Source organism: Apium graveolens, chromosome 3 (genome assembly GCF_009905375.1).
Source record: "Apium graveolens cultivar Ventura chromosome 3, ASM990537v1, whole genome shotgun sequence".
NCBI classification, from domain to species: Eukaryota; Viridiplantae; Streptophyta; class Magnoliopsida; order Apiales; family Apiaceae; genus Apium; species Apium graveolens.
The window spans coordinates 87,965,308-87,986,013 of NC_133649.1; the positions used below are offsets into that span (position 1 = coordinate 87,965,308).

Below are 20,706 nucleotides of genomic sequence, written 5' to 3' on the forward strand. Positions count from 1 at the left end.
TCAGCTTTCTGCGATCACTTAATAAACCATTGTATGTTCATGCTTATTTTTATTAACAAGCTGTAAGCTACTTCTAAGTTCTAGCTAGCCAGAAGATGTTACCAATCCGGCAAGTTCAAAAAAACCATGCAAAATATGTGATGAGGTGATAATCTCTCTCATGTACAATAAAAAAAGTGACATGTAAACAATATTATTACTGCCTATAACATACAATTAAAGGAAGAGCTAAACTAGTGATCACTGATAAAATCAAAATATTGTTTTGCTCCATTGAGGTACTCCACAATATTTCTCGTTAAGTTACATAATTCAAAAAATAAATATTTTACTACTGTCTTCTGAAGACATTATTGCATAAATAAATACTATTTTTTGTAAAAACATTTATGGACATTTGATTCAAGTTTGTTAAAATTTGAAATTGAATACTTGATTTAAGTTTGTCTTTCATAAAAAGATTTTAAAAATGAACACCGCTAAGCAAGCAACACCGAGATAGTTATCGGGTTCATTGTCAGCAGAAGATAAATGGAAATCTCAAGATTTATTGATTCAAAATAAGCTAAAGTTTTCTGAGATTTATAACTACCTATTACACTGGTAAACAAGCAATACTGATGGTAGCGGTAGGGCACCAGCGAACATGGCAAAGTACCAAAAATGTGAATTTTTAAAACTATATTATCATTCCGAAAAAAACCAACCATGATTGTAAGATAATAAATAAACATGCTAATGCACAACACGGAAACAAGGAAAACAAAGTCGATTTAAACAGAGGAGACGAAAGTCATGCCCTCGAAAAGCTTTACTTGGACATACTTTAGTTTGTAAGCTCCATAATGGCAGAAACAATATCACCATCAGCAGCTTTGAGAACTTTAACAGCTCTGGACCTCGGATCCCCAGCTTGTGTCATCACCAATTCAATATCTTTTGGTTCCACACCAGTCTCGTCAACATCTTTATCATCTTGAGCAATGACCGAAGGCTCAGCCTTTGGTATGACATTACTGAGATTAGGTGCTTTGAATTGCTCTGCAGCCTGACTCTGCAACTGTGAGCTCAAGTCCTCAATCTTAGCCTCACCAAATATGACATACGTGTCTGAATTAGGACTCTTGAACACATCGGGTTTTGAGATGACAAATAGAATCTGAAAGAAGAAATCAAACATTAGATGTTGTAATAGCAAAAATGAGACTGATCGGTGAAGAGCAAAAATATGGACGCACATTAAGTATATGTTGCTGAGTAAGAATCTTACATTCTTGCTCTTCTTGACAGTGACACGGCTGACTGATAAATGGCATTTTATACCACTTAGAATGTTTTATAATGACTTAAATTGATGTCTTGAAATCAGGTATTTTGTGTATTTGATGCGTTTTTCTAGTATTTTTGCATTTCAGGGTATAACTTGCGTATGTAGGAAGAATTCATCAGAAATAAGCCTAGGAAAGTGTGTGGCATTGGTTGTGGAAAGTTGGGGGCAGAAAGCAGCAAAATCAGGAGCAGAATTCAGAATTTTCCAGAAGGTGCTTGGGCGCCCGCTCAGGATGCTGGGGCGGCCGTCTGGGAGCTTGGGCGCTTGCTCAGGAATCTGGGGCGGCCGCTCAGGGACGAAAATTTTAATACTTAATTTTATAATCCTTATTTTGATGGACTTCTGAGACGGCTGGTTCTTGTGGACTTTCATATAAGTAGTTCTCAGAGACGTTTCACATAAATGTCGTATCAAGCAAGGAGCAAGGAGAGAAGGAAGAAGACCGTTTTAGCACATCGCAACGAAGAAAAGGAAGCATACGTTTTCTTGTGATTTTTTTATTCGTTGTATCAGTGGATGCTACTTTTCTTTACTTTGAACCTTATTACTCTTGGTACGTACTCTGGTTTTAATAAGTATTTTTATTAGTTTATATTGTGTGTATTATCATGTTTTCATATGAACTCATGGTGACGATGAGTTCTATCATGGGCTAATCGTGATCATGGGGTCATAACGGATTTACTATGGATTTCTTTAGTTAGTTGTTTAATACCTTAGTGTATGATGATTGTATGATTCCTAGCATAGGTTGTGCTTATTCGTCTTATGTGTGTCGCGAACATATAAGATAGTCTGTTAATCTCCTGTGAAGCGACGGTGGATCTTGAGGTTTAGAACTTGCCATGCTAGCATAGGTTCATGTATGTGTATGCATGACTAGTGGGTAACTCTAACCGTTTTACTTGCCCTGTGTAATCAAAAAGAACAACTTGTGCTTAAATCATTATGTTATCAAATTCTGTAGACATATAGGGTCTCAACATAGTTGATGCATATTCAACTTCCATCTTGATTGTGGATGTTTGGTAGAATGGTATTAGTACAACGAAAGTTGGCTTTTATCAGTTTCGTGTTGTTTGGTTAATATCATCACTGTTACATGCTAAAGGTAATAACGATAACTATTGAATAAAGTAGTAATGAAGTTATGATCTCATGTGTGTTTAATATTGTTAATTCAAGTGTCAATTAAGTGTTTAATTCTCGTAGTTAATTGTAGTTAATAATTAGTTAATCAAATTTAAGTGTTATTGTCTTGACATTGAGAAGTAATCATACATTGGTGAGTAAGTGTTAATTGAACATAATTAGTCTGAGTCTCTGTGCGAACGAACTAGAATTTATTCTATATTACTTGCGAACGCGTTTACTATCGTGAATTATTAGCGTGTGTTTTCACCCTAACAAGTTTTTGGCGCCGCTGCGGGGGACTCGGCGTATTTGTTTAATATATGTACTTGCCATCAGTGGTCATTAGGACTCATTGATTAAGACGTGTTACTTATTGTTTCCGGGTGTGTTTCAGGTACTCTAGCGAGCGTTTATGCAAACACGTTCTCGCACTCGCAAGAGAACTTTAGATACGGCTGAGGAGACAGACTCAGTTCTTGATATTCTGGAGAAGATAGATTTTGAAGATTCGGATAAAGAGAGTGAGCAGAAAGAACCAGTAATCATGGGTGATCGTATAGTTCCAGCAGCATATCCAGCTCTTATAGACTTTTATCGGCCTAAAATTGATGACATTCAGTCAAGCATCCTTCATCCGGCTATTCAGGCTAATACTTTTGAAATCAAGTCGGGCACTATTCAGATGGTGCAGAATTCTGTTTCTTTCGGAGGTGCTGCGACTGAAGACCCCAACATGCATATCAGGAATTTTGTCGAGATCTGTAGTACTTTCAAATATAATGGTGTGACTGATGAGGCTATCAAGCTGAGGCTTTTCCCATTCTCTCTGAGGGATAAAGCTGAGGACTGGTTACATTCTGAACCAGCTGGGTCCATCACTACTTGGCAAGATCTTGCGTAAAAGTTTCTGGTGAAGTTCTATCCAATGGCGAAGACTGCAGCTATGAGGAGTACTCTTACTCAGTTTGCGCAGTAACCTACAGAATCTATGTGTGAAGCTTGGGAGCGCTACAAGGAGATGTTGAGAAAGTGTCCATATCATGGTATGCCTAACTGGATGGTGATCACTGGTTTTCATAATGGTTTGGGGGCCCAATCTCGGCCCATACTCGATGCAGCAGCTGGAGGCGCCTTGTGGGCCAAAAGCTATACTGAGGCTTATAATCTTATTGAAACTATGGCAGCAAATGAGCATCAAAACCCAACTCAAAGGATGATTCCTGGGAAGGTAGCAGGTATTCTGGAAGTCGATGCAGCTACAGCTATTGCAGTGCAGCTCCAAGCGCTGTCTTTGAAGGTTGATTCTTTAGCCAACTACGGAGTCAATCAGATAGCTATAGTCTGTGAGCTTTGTGCAGGCTCTCATGCTACAGATCAGTGTTCTTTTGTGAATGAATCTGTTCAGTATGTGAATAATTATCAGCGACCGCAGCAGCCTGTGCCAGCTACTTATCATCCTAACAACAGAAATCATCCCAATTTCAGCTGGAGCAATAATCAGAATACTGTTCAGCAACCATATCAGCAGCCTATCAGTAAGCAGTTTAATCCACCTAGATTCCAGTAACCACAACATTATGCTCAAAGGCAATCATATCCTCAACAAGGAGGTGCTGCTCCACCTTTTAGTGCTGATTTCGAGGAGCTCAAGCTGTTGTGCAAAAGTCAGGCTGTTTCTATCAAGACCTTGGAAAATCAAATCGGTCAATTAGCCAATGCTGTGCTCAATCATCAACCTGTCACACTTCTCAGCGATACTGAAGTGCCAGATAGGAAGAAAGCTAAGGATCAAGTAAAGGTTGTCACCTTAAAGTCTGGAAAAGTTGCTGATGCTGAAAAAGCGAAAGATGGAGAAGCTGAAGTTGTTGATGAAGAAGAGAAGCAAAAGGAGAAAGCGGCGGAACCAATGAAGACTACTGTTGAACACACTCTGCCTGAGGGTAATACAGGGGAGAAACAGCTCTATCCTCCATCACCTTTCCCTAAGAGATTGCTACAACAAAAATTGGATAAGCAGTTCGGTAAGTTTCTGGAGGTGTTCAAGAAACTTCACATCAACATACCTTTCGCTGAGACTATGGAGCAAATGCCTAGTTATGTAAAATTCATGAAGAGTATTCTTTCAAGGAAGGTGAAACTGGATGACCTTGATACCGTTGCTCTAAGGAAGAGTGCAGTGCTGTGCTGCAACAAAAATTACCTCCAAAGCTTAAAGATCCAGGTAGCTTCAACATTCCTTGCACCATCGACAAGTTGTCTTTCGATAAATGCATGTGTGATTTGAGAGCAAGCATCAATCTGATGCCATTGTCTATCTTCAAAAAGTTGAATTTGCCTGATCCAAAGCCCACCTACATATCTCTACAATTGGCTGATCGTTCTATTACATACCCATGAGGCATCGTGGAGGACGTGTTAGTAAAGGTGGATAAGCTCTTCTTCCCTGCAGACTTTGTCATTTTAGATTTCGAGGAAGATAAGAAGATTCCCATAATCTTGGGAAGACCTTTCTTGGCCACAGGTCGTACCTTAATAAATGTGTAGAAAGGTGAACTTACTATGAGGGTGCAGGATCAGGATGTGACATTCAATGTATTCAGGGCGATGAAATTCCCTACAGAAGACGAGGAGTGCTTAAAGGTGGATTTGATTGATTCTGCGGTAACTTCAGAACTTGATCATATGCTAATGTCTGATGCGTTAGAGAAAGCCTTAGTGGGGTAATTTGACAGTGACGATGAGGATGGCAATGAGCAACTACAATATCTAAATGCTTCTCCTTGGAGGCGAAAGCTAGACATGCCATTTGAATCTCTTGGTAACACTGATCTCAAGAATGCTGAAGGAAAGCTCAAACCATCTATTGAGAAAGCACCTACTTTGGAGCTTAAACTACTGCCTGAACACTTGAGGTATGCTTTTCTAGGTAATGCATCTACATTACCTGTTATTATTGCATCTGACCTTTCAGGTAGTGAGGAGGACAAGCTCTTGAGGATTTTGAGAGAATTCAAATCGGCCATCGGATGGACTATAGCAGATATAAAAGGGATCAGCCCTTCGTACTGTATGCATAAAATTCTGCTAAAGGAAGGTAGTAAGCCGACTGTTGAGCAACAACAAAGACTTAATCCTATCATGAAAGAAGTGGTGAAGAAAGAAATTCTGAAGTGGCTGGATGCAGGAATCATATATCCTATTTCTGACAGTTCTTGGGTGAGCCCCAATGTGTACCTAAGAAAGGAGGTATAACTGTGGTAGTAAATGAGAAGAACGAGCTCATCCCCACTCGAACAGTCACATGATGGAGGGTATGCATGGATTACAGAAAATTGAACAAAGCCATGAGAAAGGATCACTTCCCTCTTCCATTTATTGATCAGATGCTTGACAGGTTGGCTGGTCATGAGTATTATTGTCTTCTGGATGGCTATTCGAGGTATAATCAGATTTGCATTGCACCAGAAGATCAAGAAAAGACTACCTTCACTTGTCCATTTGGCACGTTTGCTTTTCACAGAGTTTCGTTTGGCTTATGTGGTGCACCTGCCACTTTTCAGAGATGCATGATGGCTATATTCTCTGATATGATTGAAAACAATGTTGAAGTGTTCATGGACGACTTCTCCGTGTTTGGACATTCGTATGATGAATGTTTGAATAATCTTCGTTCGGTGCTCAAAAGGTGTGTGGAAACTAATTTGGTGCTCAATTGGGAAAAAATGTCACTTTATGGTGCGTGAAGGCATTATTCTTGGGCATAAAGTCTCTAGCAAGGGTCTTGAGGTGGACAAAGCCAAGGTGGGAGTCATTGAAAATCTTCCACCACCTATTTCCGTGAAAGGAATCCGTAGTGTTTTTGGTCATGCGGGTTTCTATCGGCGTTTCATCAAGGACTTCTCAAAGATATCTAAACCGTTGTGCAACTTGCTCGAGAAAGATGTGCCTTTCAAATTTGATGAAGAATGCTTGGCGGCATTCGAGACTATCAAGAAGAGTTTGATAACTGCACCAGTGTAATATCCCATATTTTCAAATATTATTATAATTATGTGGAATTGTTTATGTGATTTTTATGTGAATTTTGGTGAATTATATGATAATTGGAATTGATGTTTGGGTGTTTATATATGACATTATTTGAGTATTTGAAGTTTTATATGTCCAGAATAAAATATAGATAATTGTGATATTTTTCTGGTAATTTTTGGAGTATTATATGATTTTATAATGATTTATGGATTTATTAATTATTTTCTGAATAATTACCAAAATTATTTTATAAAGCCGGGAATCGTCCAACTTCAACCGTTTTTGCATTTTTACAACCCAAACCTCTTTTGAAAACTCCTTCCTAACCTAATCTGGTAATTCCGGACATTTTCCGTGTTTTGACTTTTTCGATCCGGATTACGGTTTGACCCGTGCGCGGCCCGGTGCAAGATTTTTGGTACGATAACCATTTTGATAAATCAACAAAACCCGTATTCTCGAGAGACGGGATATTTTTACATTATTTTCGTATATGGTATTTTATGAAAAGCCCGGTTTTGATGATTATTCAATTCTGGTATTAAATTGTATAGTTTTTATAGTTACTTAGCGGCTATGTAATCTATTTTTGGATCATTTTGTAGTTACTTAGCGGCTAAGTAACTAATTCAACGATCCACAATGAACCAATATTCCATAAATATAAATAGCCTATTTCTTATTTCATTTATTTCGTTTATTCATTTGCAACCAGTTAAAATACCGTAAATACAGAGAAAAACCCTAGAAATCGGTACGTTCCTGAAAATCAATCGTACGAACGAAGGCGTTATCGAACTCCGATTCGGACGTGCAGCATATCAAAACGAAGCTCTCGAAATCTTCTTTCTGAATCAATCATCAGTTTTTGTCCAGAAATCAAGGTATTTTTCTAATTTAATTATTTTAATTCGAATTATTTAGTGAATAAAATATGAATTTTTGTAGACGTGATTATCTGAGTGTTTTGATGATTCCATGTTGTAGAGCATGTTTTTATGGACAATTTTATATATTATACTTCAAAAATAGAGTTCAATATCATATAGTAATTGAAGTTTGATTTTCTGAAAATCATTTAAAAATGTGTTCTTGGTGTTCTTGAAAAGTTCTGAGAATCAAACCCAAATTTGAAAGTGATATTGAACTCCAAATCACAAGTATTTGTAACTGTTGTGAAGCCCTTGACGAGAGCTATCTGTTTGTACCTATATCATCAACAGAGGTTGATTATTTAATAATTTCGATTTTTTTCAATATTTTTAGTTAAATTCGGTTTTGGATTTTGAATACTTGTTTAATGATTGTGATGACTGAATGTGATTGTACGTATTATGAAGATTATTTTCATATATAGTTCGTTAAATTGGTTAAGAATTAAGGGAGATCGAATTTTCGCCGGATAATGGACCTTGGCCATCGGTTTTAATGGCAGATTGGCCGGAAGGGAAGATTCCGGCTTCGTTGTGGTCTGCTGGATTGGTAATCGACCTGGGGAATTGTTTTTGAATGGACTAGAATCAAAAACGGGTTGATTTAGTGTATGTTAAACCAGAATCGGAGCTTCACCGGAGTTATTCCGGTCACCGGTTTCTGGGGAGGATTCCGGCGGTTCTTGGCCGACCCGGTTTCCTTCCCCAACCCGAAACCTGACCCGGTTTCAACCGAACAGAAACCCGGGTTTGATCCCCAAAACTCCTAATTCCCAAATCAGTTTTTGTTTCTGAAATTTCTGTTTTAAAAATAATTCAAAAATCTTATTTTTAATTTCTAAAAATTTATTTTTATTTTGAAAATCATTATTTTAATTCTGAAAATTTATTTTTAATTCAAAAATAAATCAAAATTATTTAATTAACTAATTTTAGTTGATAATTAATTATTTAATTAGTCAATTAATTTAAATATTAATTGATTAATTAATTTAATTAGTTATTAATTAATTTTAATTAATTATTTACTTAGATTTAATTATTTATTTTTGATTTAAAAATTCCAAAAAATAGTTTCGAGCTTTAAAATATTATTTTAAATTATTTTCCAGGCTCGATAATTCTTATAAAATTATTTTCGAGTGTTCGAATCCTATTATTTAATTACTGAATGAGTCGGAGACCCGTTTTAATTCCGAAAAATGTTCAAAAATTCATATTAAATAAACCATCCATCCGTTTAATACGAAACGAACGCCTCTAGACTCAGAAAAACATTTCGCTTTCAATAAAAATACTTTCAAGACCCAAATCCTTTTGTTTCGAAAGGTCGCTTGTTTTACGAATCATTCTGAGTCGATTTTTGATCGATAAATCATATTTTTAACCTGATTTCAGTTTTAAACGTGTTAAGTCGAACCTTTTGACGAACCGAGGCATGTGTTATATGCATTATGTGATACGTGAATTACATGTTTACATGCTATGTGAATTATGTGCATATATGAGTCAAGAGTCCTGTGTTTGTCTGTTATAGTTATGTGTGGGCTATCGTATGGGTAGACGATAGGGTGTTGACGCGCAGTTCGTTGAGTAATTATCGATTAGATGATTAAAGTGTGATCTTTTAATTATAGATGCGAATCTTTCAAGACGATCAGGACCAAATGGAATGGATGTAGGCTAGAGTTGAATTGTATGGAATAATGGGTTGCAGCACTACATGAGCAGCAGATCAATGATTTAGCGAAGTAAAAGCGGTGATGCATTGAGATGCCAGACTGAGATAATTGTGTTTATACGAGTGTGACTAACTACTAAAAACCTAATGGCAAGTATTTCTATCATTACTTATTGTTCAAGTGATATTTATTTTAAAGTTTATTATGCAAGTACTGTTTTCCCTATTCAGTTCGTAATAGATAAATGTTTTACATATCGCTGAATTAAATAATTCTATTTATGTAAATACTCATCTGTTATTCTATGTTCAGAATAGTCAAGTGATTTTACTTATCTAATTATCGGATTTATAAATGTTTTGGATTTTAAGAAAAGTGATTAGGTTGCGAATATTCCTACCCAAGAATTGGGGGGATAAAATTATTTCGGGTGTCGATTATCATGACCCCATTTCAATAAAAGGTTTTAAGATTGGATCATAATTGCGTAAATGACCGAGACGGACGGTCCAGCGGAGGGCTATTTCTAAGTGCCATATGGAATATTATGACACAATTTTGTTACAGGCAGGTATATTGCCTTTTTGTTGAGTACTCGTGTTTTGGGGTCACGTTTTTACGAATCATGACCTTGTGCTATCACACGGGCTGATCAGCATGTGATAGTACGTCCGTCAGAGAATGATCCTAATCTAAATTATCATATCGTTTTTGATATTCATAGAATAAATGATTTATCAACTGTTTCTGTTTTGGAATAATGGTGAAATGCAGTTTTGATTCAGATTCTGATTTATGCTGATACTTACGTTGTTGTTAAATATCAAAAGTGGTATTAGTATAGATGATTGATGTTGACTTCAGTATGGGTGTTGTGAGCATCAAAGTTCGTATTGATATCTAATTTGATATGACAGCAAAATAAGTATTAATTTTAAGAGTTCGGTTTTGAGTAAAGTTTATGATTCAATCCATAATCATTGTTTCATGATATTGTTGTTTACGATATTTCCGTAAACACAGTTTTACGAGTTTTATTCTCGTCAAGATTCAAAGTATTGCTGAAGCATTTCGCTCAAAAATATCAAAATGGTTTTGAATACAATTAAGGAATCAATTATGGGATTCCTCAACTAAAATTTTATGATTCAGCAATTATGATTTTTAAATGTTCTGCGCAGATACAGATGTCGGTTTTATATCAAAATGACCCAATATATGTTATAATTAACTTGCTGAGCATTTATTCCGCTCATACTTGCCTGTTTTCAAATTTAATCTCCAGTGATGATTAGCTTGCGTTGTTTAGCTGCGTAATTCAAGGAAGCAAAGAAGAAGTTTTTGGAAGGTGGTTGGTCCAGGGTTTACGAACTAGTGTAAGTTTTATTGTATAAGATTGTTTTTATTATTTTATATTATAGTTGTGTATTATATTTCGGCCTAGTATACTTCATTTCGAAGTTATACTAATGGGTTTAGTTTTGAGTTAGAATTTATTGAAAAGAGTTTTAAAGAGAAAGAGAAAATTTTATTTATGGAATTTGGGATTCTTGTTTCTAGAACTGTAACCTTAAAAGATCTTGGATAAGTTGGGGTCATTTATATTAAATATCTTCCGCTAGCATTTGTTTATTAATTTAACAGGTTAATTTGGATTGAAGTTTTATAGTGACGACCAAATCCTCTGACCCCGGATTTGGGGGCGTTACAACCAGTTATTACGACACCTGATTGGACAGAACCTTTTGAGATGATGTGTGATGCGAGTGATTATGCAGTGGGAGCAGTTCTTGGGCAGCGCAAGAATAATCTTTTTCATGTGGTCTACTATGCTGGTAAGACTCTAAATGGAGCTCAAATGAACTACACCACTACTGAGAAGGAGCTCTTGGCTATAGTCTTTGGTTTCGAAAAATTTCGATCTTATCTGCTTGGGACAAAGGTGACAGTATTCACTGATCATGCTGCCATTCACTATTTGGTCTCAAAGAAGGATTTGAAGCCTAGACTTATTCGTTGAGTGCTCTTGCTACAGGAATTTGAGTTAGAGATCAAGGATCGAAAAGGTACTGAGAATCAAATAGCTGACCATCTCTCTAGATTAGAGAATCCCGGTTCGACTTTACATGATAAGACATTGATCAACAAATCTTTTCCGGATGAGCAGTTGTTCGCAGTTCAGGAGGAAGAGCCATGGTTCACAGATATTATGAACTATCTTGTCAGCAATATAATGCCTCCTAATATGAATGTAGCTCAAAAGAAGAAGTTTCTGCATGAGGTGAAGTGGTACATGTGGGATGAACTATATTTTGTTAGACAGAGAGCTGACCAGATCATCAGGAGATGTATCCCATTCTATGAGACGGGGGGGGATATTACAAGACTGCCATTCCACAGTTTATGGTGGACATTATGGTGGTGAAAAGATGGCAGCTCGTATTTTACAAGCAGGTTTTTTCTGGCCTACGTTATTTAAGGATGCACATCAGTTCATTTTAAGGTGTGATCGTTGCCAAAGAGTGGGGAATCTTACTAGAAAGGATGAGATGCCTTTAAATATAGTGCTTGAAGTCGAGGTCTTTGATGTTTGGGGAATCGATTTCATGGGACCATTTATCTCGTCCTGCAATAATCAGTACATCTTGCTGGCAGTAGATTATGTCTCGAAATGGGTAGAAGTCAAGGCTCTACCGACGAATGATGCAAAGGTAGTGTTGAATTTTCTCCTTAAGCAGATATTCACAAGGTTTGGAACGCCACGAGTAATCATAAGTGATGAGGGGTCACATTTCTGCAATCGTAAGTTCACTTCTATGATGCAGTACTACAATGTGAATCATCGTGTTGCTACTGCCTATCATCTGCAAACTAATGGTCAAGTTGAAGTGTCTAATAGAGAGATCAAGCAAATTTTAGAGAAATTTATTTGTCCATCAAGGAAAGATTGGTCTTTAAAGCTCGATAAAGCTGTTTGGGCTTATAGAACAGCATATAAGACTCCACTTGGGATGTCCCCATTTTAACTTGTCTATGGGAAGGGATGTCATTTACCTGCGGAGCTTGAGCATAAGGCTTATTGGGCGTTGAAGAAGTTGAACCTTGATCTAGATGCAGCTGGGAAAAAGTGAATGCTTCAGTTAAATGAATTTGATGAATTTCGACTTCAAGCATACGAGAACAACAAAATATACAAGGAAAAAGTAAAAAGGTGGCACGACAGGAAGCTATCTCCTAAGTCATTCGTGTCGGGGCAACAAGTTCTTTTATTCAACTCCCGTCTCCGACTTTTTCCTGAAAAGTTGAAATCAAGGTGGTCTGGACCTTTTATCGTCAAAAGTGTGTTTCCACATGGAGCGGTGGAGATTTTTGAGAATGAATAGGCCAAGCATTCAAGGTTAATGGTCAGAGATTGAAGAATTACTATGGGAACACGGCAAACCGGGAAGTGGTTAGTGCCATTTTATTGTCAACTTGATCGAACTCCTCTACGTCAAGCTAATGACGTAAAAGAAGCGCTTCTTGGGAGGCAACCCAAGGCTTTAACCTTTAGGAACCTTTAGAAGTTAGTACCATATCCAAAAAACCCAAAAAAAATAGAAAATTGGGCAGAAAAAAAGTTTTTTCGAGAAACCCTGGGGCACCCGCCTGGAAATCCTGGGCGGCCGCTCAGGACCCTACTGTCAGAATTTTTTTCGCCTTATAAAAAAACAAGAAAAAATCATAAAAACCAAAAAAAACATAAAGACCAACGATTCCTCTCCCACAAACCCACATTTTATCTCCCAAAAACCCCACTCCTACTCTAATTCTAACCCTAAATCTTACCCTATATATAGACACAACTCCTCCATATACACTCCTATATACTTTCAACTTTAAAACTCTCTCCTACACTCAAAACACAACTCTTAAACACTTTTTCTCAGTTTCAATGGCACCCAAGAGATCCCGAACTGTTGATAGTAGCAGTACTGTTCCAGCTGCTGATTCTTCGAGGGGAACTGCTGCGAGACCCCATTTGATGGATAGGGCTACTGAGGAGGAGTATACTAGGCTTCTTACTAAGCCGATTTTGAAGGAGAGGGGATTTTTACCATCGAGGAGGAATGGTGAGTTGTTACCGATGATTGCGGAGAAAGGGTGGCTTTCTTTTTGTTAGTCGCCGGAGGCGGTTCTAATGAGTGTGGTTCGTGAGTTTTATATGAACGCCAAGGCTGAAAAGAATGGGTTTACTATTGTTCGTGGGCTTACTGTGGATTATCAGCCTGAGGCGATTCGCCTCCTGACGCTCCACCCTCTGAGGGTGATGATGATGATTTCTCCGAGTAGGTATACCCTGTGTTCCTTTCTACTACCTTCACTGGGGACAGTGAAGATTTTAAGTTTGGGGGTGGTAGTTAAGGAATATTTTTGTGTGTGTCTCATGTAGTTGTATATTCATGATAGTTTAGTTCATATAGTTGCATATTTTTTGCCATATAATAGTTTTTTTTTATTTTATAGCTTTATTTATCATGTCATTTAGCTCATGCATATACCATGATCCCTTTTCCGTTGCTTTACCGATTGATTTGTGATATTGATGCAAGTATATTGATAGCGTTAGAGTGATGATTGAGTCTTGTAAGTTGACATGCATGCTAGAAATACTTGTAATTTTACTAAGTCTTAGAGTATACTTAAGGACTAGATGGTTGTCATGGTTTGATGGTTTTTGAGGTTAATCTATTGTTTATGCTTAGAATTTATGATAGGCCCTTAATGATAAAAGACATGAAAAGAAAAAAAATTAGAGTAAAAATTGAAATTCATTGCTAATTGTGGCTAGGTGTCAAATGGCTAGTAGATGACTCGTATTTTTATGTGAATAGTCTAGGGTTGAGCAAGATGGAGCGAAACGCACTTGCTCAGAAATTTGAAAAAATAGAAAAAAAAAGAAAAAAAGGGAAAGAAGAAAAAATAAAGAGTTAATGCATAATTGATCACGAGTGGGCTCTTTGGTATTCAAGTTATTAAGTTCTTAGGGGACTTTGTGCCTAGTGACCTAAGGCTTTTATAGTCTGGGATCCGCTAACCTAACGCTTGCTAAATGGATGCCATTGCATAAGTCTTTTGTGGACCTCACTCATTGCACGGTCAAATAAGCATTTATTGTTGTGTTGAATAAAAGCATGATTCCGTAATAAGCTCCAGTGATCTTGAAGTGTTCTAAGTCATTTTTTGCCTAGAATTTATTCTTCGTATAATCATGTGATTGCCTTGAGGATAATCGAGTTATGATAATTGATCTAGTTTCGAAGCATATATGTTAAGCATCCGCACACACCACGTTTCTAGTTGTATGTTAGTTTGCATGATTTGGTTGATCTTTATTCGCCTAATTGCATTTGTTGAGATGTCATGAGTTGGTTGGTTTAGTCATTATGAGGGGGATCGCTGCATTTCATGTAGATTGCATTCATGCATGTTTTTGTTTTATTTTGAGTCTGTGACGCTTGAGGACAAGCATCAATTTAAGTTTGGGGGTGTGATAAGTGGCATTTTATACCACTTAGAACGTCTTATAATGGCTTGAATTGATGTCTTGAAATCAGGTATTTTGTGTATTTGATGTGTTTTCTAGTGTTTTTGCATTTCAGGGTATAACTTGCGTATGTAGGAAGAATTCATCAAAAATAAGCCTAAGGAAGTGTGTGGCATTGGTTGTGGAAAGTTGGGGGCAGAACACAGCAAAATCAGGAGCAGAATTCAGAATTTTCCAGAAGGTGCTTGGGCGCCCGCTCAAGATGCTGGGGCGGCCGCCTGGGAGCTTGGGCGCCCGCTCAGGAATCTGGGGCGGCCACTCAGGGACGAAAATTTTAATACTGAATTTTATAATCCTTATTCTGATGGACTTCTGAGACGGCTGGTTCTTGTGGGCTTCTATATAAGTAGTTCTCATAGACGTTTCACAGAAGTGTGGTATCAAACAAGGAGCAAGGAGAGAAGGAAGAAGACCGTTTTAGCACATCGCAACGAAGAAGAGGAAGCATACGTTTTTTTGTGATTCTTTTATTCGTTGTATCAGTGGATGCTAGTTTTCTTTACTTTGAACCTTATTACTCTTGTGATGTACTCTGGTTTTAATAAGTATTTTTATTAGTTTATATTATGTGTATTATCATGTTTTCATATGAACCCATGGTGACGATGAGTTCTATCATGGGCTAATCGTGATTATGGGGTCATAACGGATTTACTATGGATTTCTTTAGTTAGTTGTTTAATACCTTAGTGTGTGATGATTGTATGATATCTAGCATAGGTTGTGCTTATTTGTCTTATATGCATCGCGAACATATAAGATAGTCTGTTAATCTCCTGTGAAGCGACGGTGGATCTTGAGGTTTAGAACTTGCCATGCTAGCATAGGTTCATGTATGTGTATGCATGATTAGTGGGTAACTCTAACCGTTTTACTTGCCCTGTGTAATCATAAAAAACAAATTGTGATTAAATCATTATGTTATCAAATTTTGTAGACATATAGGGTCTCAATATAGTTGACGCATATTCAACTTCTATCTTGATTGTGGATGTTTGGTAGAATGGTATTAGTACAACGAAAGTTGGCTTTTATCAGTTTCGTGTTGTTCGGTTAATATCATCACTGTTACATGCAAAGGGTAATAACGATAACTATTGAATGAAGTAGTAATGAAGTTATGATCTTATGTGTGTTTATTATTGTTAATTCAAGTGTCAATTAAGTGTTTAATTCTCGTAGTTAATTGTAGTTAATAATTAGTTAATCAAATTTAAGTGTTATTGTCTTGACATTGAGAAGTAATCATACATTGGTGAGTAAGTGTTAATTGAACATAATTAGTCTGAGTCTCTGTGCGAACGAACTAGAATTTATTCTATATTACTTGCAAATGCGTATACTTGCATGAATTATTAGAGTGTGTTTTCGCCCTAACACTGACCCCTGGGATGGGCTTCATCCCAAGCTTAAGCATGGCCTTCCTACTCTTCTTCTCACTCCGACTCTACTTTGATCTACCACTTGCGTCTCCTTGCCCTGCCCAGAATCAAATTTTTAATAACTTAGCAGGTCCTCACCTGAACTACATTCTTTTAAACATAAACTTCAAACCTAGGATCATTGCATATGAAGTGCATAATAGGAAATCTGCTTCCTTTCAATATTCTGGATTATATCTCACACAAAGAAGTAATTTAAACACATTAAAAACATAAAAGATTTAGATGTATTATTGGTTGAAATGCCAAGGATAGTGTCATTTCAACATTTTAAACCTTGTAAATTATGTAAGCATTAATCTGCCTATAAAATATTGAAGCATGACTTGGGGTTATATTAACAACGCACAATTTAATTGACTGGGAAATATTTGAAATTAATTCTCATGTTCATCCTATGAGCTATTTAACCAAACCAGAATCATTCCCTCTACTGAACCCAAAAGATTATAAACAAGCATAATTCAAGAGTAAAGGCTACATTGATAGCTCATGTGCTGAAAATAGGTACTCTATTCTTTTAGTCACTTATTTTTTACCTTCAATATCAACTTCTTCATTGTCGTCATCCTCGTCATCTTCATCATCGTCTTCCTCCTCATCTTCAACCACCGGCTCCTACGTATGCAAAGAAGTATTAAGTCATGACTTGATTTAAATTAAATCAGAGCCAACATATCCATATATCAAAATATACTCAAATTTATTAATCCAACACTTCGAATTAAACAAATTGAGCAGTGATTTAACCGTTGTCAACAAACAAATATAACAATTAAGTCCAGAAAAAGAATGGCAGAGTATCAGACAAAATTAGTAATCAGACTTTACAAGTGTTAAGTTATAAGTTAAATGACAATAGACCACAAACAAAACAAAAACAAAAATCAACTATAAACAGCCGTGACATATTCACATACTAATTATTAAGCACTCTGTGTGAAAAAAAAAGGTATAACAGACTTTTAAATTGATAACCTCGGACAGAGATAGATCACATATTCAAAATCGATCACGAATCAGCATCAGCTTATAGCTAAAGAAGACTTGGATAATTGCGACACGACAAGACAATCATTAACAACATTCACACAATTACATCACTAACTAATTAGCTTAGGTAACTAAAACAAGTAAACCATATACTTCAACTCAGACATAGCATGTCATATAATTGTAATACAAGTTCAAATTACATTACATACAATCAAGAATCTCCATATTCAATTGTTAGCAGATTCAAGATAAATAAAAACCCCTAAAACCATACTATAAAGACAATCAATATAAAACCTATAGATCTTATCCAGGTCAGGTTGTAAAAGATTGGAACTTTTTAATTAAAAGCATCAAAGCAAGCATAAAAGAACACACAACTAGAAAATAATTATAAACAGAGAGAGAGAGAGAGAGAGAGAGAGAGAGAGTACATCGATGATTTGTTGCTCAAGATGGGCAGCCAAGAGTTCTTCTTGAGTTTGAGCAGTCATTTTGAATGTGTAAAGTGAAGCAAAGAGGGATGAATAATAATATGAAGCAAACCAGAGAACAAGGAACTATAAAACCCGAGACCACCTCTATTTTATGTCTTAAACTCAACTGTACACTACTCTCGGGTCACTCTATTGGACTTTACTTTTTTCTGGGTCAGGGCCCAATATTCTCACCTACAGCCTTAATCAGTTAATTATGGGGTTTTCATCGACATAACATTTTATTTTGGATTAATGCGCAAAATAATTTCATTTTATTGAGGTTTAATTTAATGAGCGAAAAATCTCCACGATTCTGATAGTAATAGAGAAAATAAACATCTCTGATTCAATGAAGTTCAAATAATTTCTCAACAACTAAAATAATAAGTTAGTATAATTCTTATATTTAGTTATTTGTAACGATTATTTAAAGGTATAAAAAAGTTTAAGTGGAATATTTATGTTAATATTTTATAAAAAATCTAATGACCTTAACATAAATTATATTAAAAAAATTATACTTTAGAATTTTTTATTTATCTCATAAAAACTTTTTACGATAAAACACATTTCATTATAAACTAACAAAACATATGTACACATTTTTGGAAAAATGCTTTTTTGAACAAAGTGTTATTTACTAAAAATTATGTATGATCGGTAAACATGACGTGTATTATGTAACATTCTGTATTATGCAGAACAGAAGTAATTATTCTTGAAGTTTATAATTGGATGACCAGCACTTGTAGAATCTAATGGTCTAAAGAAATTTGTATGCAGTGTTTCTTGTTGTGTACATAAAATTGGAGGTGAGCATAAAGAAATTTTTGTTCAGTGTTTCTCTTTGTGTACGTTAAATGAGAGGTGAGCATGAACCGGTTCAGTTCGATTTTTGGATAAAATCAGAATTGGAATTATAAGTTTTTGGTTTTAAAAAATGAAAATTGCAACCGCAACCGAACCATCGGTATCGGTTTCAATTTTAAAAAATCTCGGTTCAATTTTTGTCGGTCTGATTTCGGTTATAAAACCGAATTAAATAAAAATAAATAAATAGAAGAAAATGCAACTTCAATAAAGAAATAATACATAATTACAAAATTAATTTTAGGTTCAAAATTTACTGCACAACTCAAATTCTTGAAAATTTTGGTACAGAGAGACTGGACCAACAAGATATATCTTTGGTTCACCGTCCACCTTTATACAATCTCAAAGCTACCAGAGTATAACATGAATATGTAAGTAATGGGAGTAAAAGAGTAAAATTGCAGTTTCACTGCTTAGTAAATAAGTTATTAGCAACATTTGTCTGGTAGTAGTTAATTAGCTTTTGTCTGGAGCAGCTTTGTCTGCAGTGTCTCCCTAGCCTAGCAACTCATGGTCCATACAGACAAGGTGGCAGCTGTTTGTACTAGTTCTGAACATTGCATTTTACATATGGATGTTTATGTCCTTTTAGTCTAATTAGTTTGTAGTGGTGTTGTTATAAGCCAGTTGTATTCAGTCCTTATGACTTTGAATCAAAGAGCATATCTTTCAGTGCAAGAAAATAGTCTATGTTCTCTCACTCCAAATATTACAATATGCATTCTCTATCTTAATCTTTATGGTATCAGAGCTGCTGTTGTGTTTTTAAAGAATAAATCGAGACTTCTTTTGTGACCTTGCAGATATCCTCGATTCCTTGTGTCTTTCTGCAAAAGTCTTTTTTCTTCTGTCTTGGCTTCTTGATTTTTTTTAAATGCCCCGTGTTCTTGGTTCTTAAGTTATGGCTTCTGGGAGTAAGTTTTAATTTGCGGATATGCTAAAACCCATTGTTTGTTCATCCCTCAGATGGACCACAATCTATCATTGTTCCAAAACTTCAAGGGCCTGCAGATTATAGAGCCTGGAAGAGGTCAATGGAGATTCAGTTGTCATCTAAGAGAAAGTTGGGTTTTGTCAATGGATCACTTAAAGGATGTTCTTAGGGAAGAAGCGGATACAAAAACTTTCTTTACCTGATACTTGTAACCATTGAACCTTGTAAATCTTATGTTGTACAAAAGTTGTAATTCTATCAAGCTTTGTGTATTAATTTTATTTTCCATCACTTTAAACTTGGGGTTAGTCTTGTTAACAAGCATGAATTTGTGTTAAGCAATCTTCTCACAAATTGGGGGATATTGTAGTGCAAGACAGGCTAGTACCTTAACAAGACTACGACAATTTGTCAACCCTAAGTAAGTAGTATTATTATCTTAATTTGTATTTTACACTTGTAACACTTAAAGTCTGTAAAAATGTCAAAGGAGAAGACTGTAGTCTTTTTCTATAAACAGTGTCAAGCCTAAGAATTCTATCTAGAAGAAGATCAAGAAGATCATACCTCAGAAGAATTATCAAGAAGCTTGGAGTTGAATAAATCTGTTTTAGGAAAAATATTCTAAGTCAAGATCTCTACAAGTCACAGATTTAGTGTTATAGAGAAGTCATTCGAGAACTCAAAATGACTTATCGAGAAGTCAGGAAAGGCACTAAAGAACTCACAGAGATATCGACAAGCCAAATTGAAGACATGGAGTTTGGAGATCTTGACAAGTCATTTCTTCACTAGAGAACTCAGAATTATCGACAAGTCAACATTCATTAGAGAACTCTGAGTTATCGATAAGTCAAATTTCACTAGAGAACTCGGAGATATCGATAAGCCAAAATTCACTAGAGAACTCTAAGTTGTCGACAAGTCAAATTTGACTAGAGAACTCTAAGTTATCGATAAGTCAATAAGCCATTAGGGAACTCAGAGATATCGATAAGTCAAAGTGAAGATATGAAGACTAGAGATCTCTACAAGCCAAATTCTCTTATAAAGAACTCAGAGACCTCTACAAGTCAAATTTGCTATGGAGTATTAGAGATCTCGATAAGTCAATATACTTTTCGAGATGTCAAGTTCTCTATAGACCAAATGGAGATCTCGAGGTAAAATCTCAAAGTACAAAATTGCAGATCAGTTCAATATCCAAGATTAACAATCAACAAACAATCCAAACAGCTGGATTGACAAGTCTACAAAAAGCAGCTTGAATGATGTACAAGATCAA

General features: G+C 36.0%; 1 pseudogene; it reads right to left on the bottom strand.

Annotated features, from left to right (window-relative positions):
* Positions 1–826: 826 nt before the first annotated feature.
* LOC141710812 (nascent polypeptide-associated complex subunit alpha-like protein 1) lies at positions 827–17,629 on the bottom strand (annotated as a pseudogene).
* Positions 17,630–20,706: the final 3,077 nt, after the last annotated feature.